The sequence below is a fragment of the Schistosoma mansoni genome, chromosome 1 (assembly GCF_000237925.1).
Source record: "Schistosoma mansoni strain Puerto Rico chromosome 1, complete genome".
Taxonomy (NCBI): Eukaryota; Metazoa; Platyhelminthes; class Trematoda; order Strigeidida; family Schistosomatidae; genus Schistosoma; species Schistosoma mansoni.
In genome coordinates, this window is record NC_031495.1 from 34024837 (window position 1) to 34030679 (window position 5843).

Below are 5843 nucleotides of genomic sequence, written 5' to 3' on the forward strand. Positions count from 1 at the left end.
GTCGATGTTGTATACGAGTTGACACCGGAGTCAGTGTTCGCATGAATGCAGACAGTCGTTGGACGTAGTCTGATTCGCCGAACTTAGTGCTGCTCCGTGGTGTGAAAAATTCCCCAGGCAGACGCAATGTCGTGCCGTAAACAGGTTCAGAGGCGGAACATTGAATATCTGCCTTTAAACTCGTTCTGATACCCAGGAGAACGAGCGGTAAGGTTTCGTACCAATTGTCGTTTTTGTGTGCTCGAAGAGCACTTTTAAGTTGGCGATGAAACCGTTCAACTAAACCGTTTGATGCTGGATGGTAGGCGGTAGTGCGTATGCGTTCCGTACCAAGCAGTCGTGTTAGTGAGGAGAATAATGCGGACTCAAATTGTTGTCCTCGGTCAGTCGTGACAGTCGAGGGACAACCGTACAGAGCTATCCATCGTTCTACGAAGCGGTGAGCGACTGTCTCCGCCGTGATAGACGTGATGGGAATAGCTTCGGGCCATCTTGTGAAACGATCAATGCACGTGAGTATGTGATCATACCCGCGCGATGGTGGTAATGGTCCTACAATGTCTATGTGAACGTGATCGAAGCGAGCATCAGGCGTAGCGAAAGTGCAAATAGGGGCAGCTACGTGCCTGTGCACTTTTGATCGTTGACATTGTAAGCATTGCTTTACCCACATACGGACATCTTTATTCATTGATGGCCAGACGTATCGTGCAGCGATGAGGCGTAGTGTGGCTGCGATACCAGGATGAGATAAACCATGAAGGGCATCAAAGACGAGACGGCGATAAGCGGAGGGTACGATGGGTCGAGGAAGGCCCGTGGAAGTATCGCATAGGATAGTACCTGAGCTAGTAGCTAGGGGTACTTCCCGGCACTGAAGGGACGTAGACTGTTGTGCTTCCGTGCATGAAGTATCGTTTGCTTGGGCGGTGGCCATAGCAGGTAGATCGAGCACTGGCAAAGTAACTGCATTCAGTTGGATACGTGATAAAGCATCAGCAACACAGTTCGACTCGCCTTTGACGTGACGAAGGTCTGTCGTGAACTGAGAGATATAGTCTAAATGTCTGCACTCTCGTGGTGAGTAGCGGTCAGACTTGGTATGCAGAGCATACGTTAAGGGCTTATGGTCGGTGAATAGGATGAAATTACGACCTTCTACCACGTGCCGGAAGTGTTTGATGGCGCAGTAGGCTGCTAGCAGTTCGCGACCAAAAGCGCTATATCTCGTCTCCGTGGGAGTGAGGCGTCGTGAGAAAAATTCGAGGGGCTGCCAACTACCGGAGATATTCTGTTGCATAACGGCTCCTATGGCGAAATCCGATGCATCAACCGCTATACTAAGCGTGGCTGATGGGTCAGGATGCACGAGAAGTGTGGCTTGAGCTAGGGCCGTTTTGATATCTGAAAATGCAGTACGTGGGGCGTCATTCCATTCCAGTTTGCGTGGATTACCGCGAAGTAAATCGGTTGACGGTCGTAACTGTTCTGCCGCGTGCGAAATGAAGCGTCGGTAGAAGTTGACCAAACCGAGAAATGCCTTCAGTTCCTTGAGTGTGGACGTACAGTGCACTCCATTATCGTACGTACTTTATCCTCACAAGGTAAAATACCCTCATGCTTAATAACATGACCTAAGAATTTTATTTCCTTCTTCCTGAGTTCACACTTGTCGGGGTTGACCATTATTCCATTATCCGAAAGGCGCTGGAATAGTAGCGTTAGGTGCTGATAATGTTCATCTGCGTTTGATGATGCGATTAGCAGGTCATCAATATAGACGTGAACAAAATCTAGGTCTCGTACGATGCTATCGATAAACCTTTGGAAAGTTTGAGCAGCATTCCGTAATCCAAATGGCATTCGTAGGAACTCAAACAGACCGAAAGGAGTCGTGATGGCAGTTTTCTCGATGTTTTCGAGAGCGACTGGGATCTGGTGATATGCTCGTACCAGATCGATCTTGGAAAAAATTGTCGTGCCCTTGAGTGATGCCGTGATGTCATATATGTGGGGGATGGGATAGCTATCGAAACGTGTAGCTGCGTTTAACGCTCGGTAGTCTCCGCATGGTCTCCAACTAACCCCATCCTTTTTCGAACCATGTGGAGAGGTGAGGCCCAAGGACTGTGAGAAGGACGAATAATACCAGTAGCTAGTAAATTGTCGAACTCACGTTTGGCGAAAGCTAATTTGTCCGGTGCCAGTCGGCGAGGTCTTGCCGTGACTGGTGGTCCGCGAGTGACTATGTGGTGTACCACACGATTGGTCACCGATAGAGTCTCCTCGAGAGGTTTAGTTAATTTGGGGAATTTCTGAAATAAAGCGTGGAATAAATCGTCACGCGAATGAAATACACCTGTGATTCGGTACGCGTTTGTGTGGGCTTTAAAGCCTATAAAGTTGCTGTTCGACGAAGTATCAATTAGCTGCAGCCTACGTGAATCAACTAGCAATTCATAGTGCTGTAGGAAATCGATACCGAGTATAGCTGTGGGAACATCGGCAATGATGAACGTCCACAGATACTGTCGTCCGTTGCTCAGGTTGACCGTAAGTTGTCGTGTACCATATGTGGGAATGACTGAGCCATTCGCAGCGCGTAGTCGAAGCATAGTGGCTTGAGACTTACTGTTACCGATAGGTATGACAGAAACTTGGGCACCCGTATCCACAAGGTACCTAGCGTTAGTGCGATAATCGTGCACGTAAAATAAACGGCCAACCTGAAGTGAAGTGCCGGCGAGTACGGCCGCATTTACTCGCCGGCTCAGGAGTTTCCCGCCTTGTATGAGCAGGGAGCTCGACAATGACGGGCACCGACCCCGAAGGCACGGTGGAACCAGCACCAACTCGAACTCGCTTCCGAAGCCGCCTTCTGGCGTGGCTTGGAAGATGCCCGCTTGGGGCGAGTCGTTACGGCTTTTCGAGATTGTGACCTCGGTCGGGAGACGTAGGGGGTTGGCACATTAGAGCGGTCTCGGAAACTGAGACGAGTATGGATACATCTGTCCCTATCCCCATGAGCCGAAGGTCGTCTAGCATCGAAATCCATGTTTGAATGGGAAGTAGAGGCAACAATATAGTTGTCTTTGGCGCTAGCTCGTGCTAGAATTTTGTCTGCTATGAGGGTCACCTTGTTGAGTCGAGTTTCCTGCAAGGGATTGCAGGCGCGTGAGGTGGTGGCTCGGCTTAGCATCACCCATAGGGTGACGTGCTAAGAGAGTCCTCAATCGTTCCTCTCTTGATGGGAGGAAATGTCGAAGGATGGCATCCTTAAGACGGTCGTAAACGTTCGGAACGTTCGGATTGAGGACAACCTCACGAACAGCGGTTAGGTGATCCTCGGGCAATGATTCCAAAGCATAGGCGTACTTTTGCCTTTGGTTGGTTATGCGGCGGATCTCAAATTGAGATTCCAGTGCCGCGAACCAGACTTCTGGATCATGAGGGATGAAAGGAACCGGTCGAAAATTAATAGCCTGTACCTCGGAGTCTATAATATTTATACTATTCTTATCGTTATCCACCATAGTAAGTTGCCAAGATATTATATATTGAAAATATCAATACGAATATATGCAACAGAAGTGGATAGATAAACAGACTCACCGAATTGATCTGGGTTGGAAAAATGGCCAAGTTTGAACTGTGCTCGATGAATTGGGTTACCAGTTGTGGTTCACCAGATATTGTGCGTGTTCCAAATAGGGTTCACCAGTTTATAGTGAGTATTCCAAATACGGCTCACCAGTTTGTAGTGGATGTCGAGTCGAAGACGGACTATGATCACCACTACAATTCGTTTACGCGCCCAGAAACGACTTGGTTCCTTTGATAGCTCGTAAATCAGAAGGCTTTATTAATCCAGATCAAGTATATTTATTGGCGACCTCGTGGTATCGAAATAATACCGAGACGTGCCAAAGAGTACAGGCAAAATGAGCAGTGCGTGAGCAAGTTCGAACCAAACAAGGCGGAGAGCGAAACAAGAAGTGAAACTGATACAGTTAAACAAATACAGTAAAACAATCTCTGGTACAATTGGTTACAATAATAATAATTGTTTCCGTTATTCCAATCGTGTTCTTATCGAGACTGGCCGGTCACTACACACCAAACAACGTCCATCTCAACACAGATAATTCATTAGCCACATACAGTATTACTAGCTCTAGCAAATTCAGATACTACAAGCATCGAGGACAGTGGTTTCCATCAGGGGGAGCTAGATAATGCACTTAAAATCGTACGCTCTCAACTTCTAGTTTCAGTTATCAAATTTTATTGATGTTACCCTTGTGTTACTACTGATTTTTTATCCATTGTTTCGATTATTAAATGGAAGGGCATGCTACGTGCTTCCCAAGTCATTGGCTCACTTTTTCTCTTTCTTTCCAAAATTCTCCACAGGTTCCATCTGAGGTCGAAGCCAGTTCCTCTGTTGTACTGCTGAGGAAATGCACTACAACCCTTAATAATCTGAATGTTCTGTCCGGTTGTCTGCCGTTCATTTTCATCTGAATTAGGCTCAGTGTGTTCCAATGGCCGCTCTGTACTTTACGCGCACATTTCGTTTTATGGCCCACTTGGTCAGCCGAAGAATTTCTCCTCTTATTGTAGTATGTAAATCAGAATTCCCTATTTTATTGTTTTCCATCTTGAAAACTTACTTCAGTCTTTTGTTTTTTTGGGTTTTGCGGTTTTCAGACTTGTTTGATATAATTATCATAGTGTGAATAATATATTACTCGGGACGAGTTTTATAAAACTCTGTTCTCCGGTCTCAGTAGTTTCTCTGGAAACAAGCAACATAAGTTCTTGTTGCTATGTAAATAAATCTCGTTGTGTGTTTAAATATCTGGGTTTCGTGAACAAAAGTGCTTGTCATCCTTCGCTTTCGTATTCAAAGACGAAAATAATACAATGATTTTCACTATTCTTTAAAATCAAACGAGTTGTCTTGTTTTTTGAGGTCATTTGGCTTATATTTACTGGATGACAATCACATTCCTTAAAAAGTATTGGTTAAAGTTTTGTGTTTGCAAAACATTCAAACACGAGATTATTCCCAAGAAACTTGGTTCTCTTCCATTTCCAGTTCTGAATTCTCACTATCTAAATCATCAATGGATAGTAAGTATTGTCTCGTACCAATGCAATGAGACCTGCTGTGCGGTTTTTTGAGAATAATGGTGACCCAGATTATTCCATTCGGAATAGAATAAGTATTGTTTTTCGTACTGAGGTTTACTTTAAATAAGCTGAGCATTTGATATAATAGTAAAGTGATTCCTGTTTAGTTAGTGCGACGTAACCGACATAGTTGTAAAAGTGATTTCCGAATGGAGAAGATAGGGACCTAGTACCCTTGCTAATTCAGTAACCGGATCTTGTGGATTAATGCGACCGTTCTACAAGATTGACTTTATTATCTACTACTCAATCTCCCCACCTTATCGAAATATGCTTAACGGTTGAGTCTGTGTAATTCATTCTCTGTTTTGTTTCATACATGGTACAATAGCTTAGTCGTTCAAACACGACTCATCCACGTGTTTGAAGGTTCTTACCTTAATTACTGGACTGCTCTATCTGCTATCGGTTCAAATGATTCTTTATTTCGTTATAAAGAAGTGCAATTACTTACGGAACTCACGTACGGTTAAAGCCATCAGCGTACGAGTTCTTAAATCATTATTGGTAACCAGATTACTGTCTGTAGCATCCTAATACTATGAAAAGTTTTATGAATACAGAATTGTCAAATGATTTACTATGAGCTTCAGATGGGCTATCGGCGAGGTGTTATAGTTGAAACTATGCACTTGATTTCTTTTTTA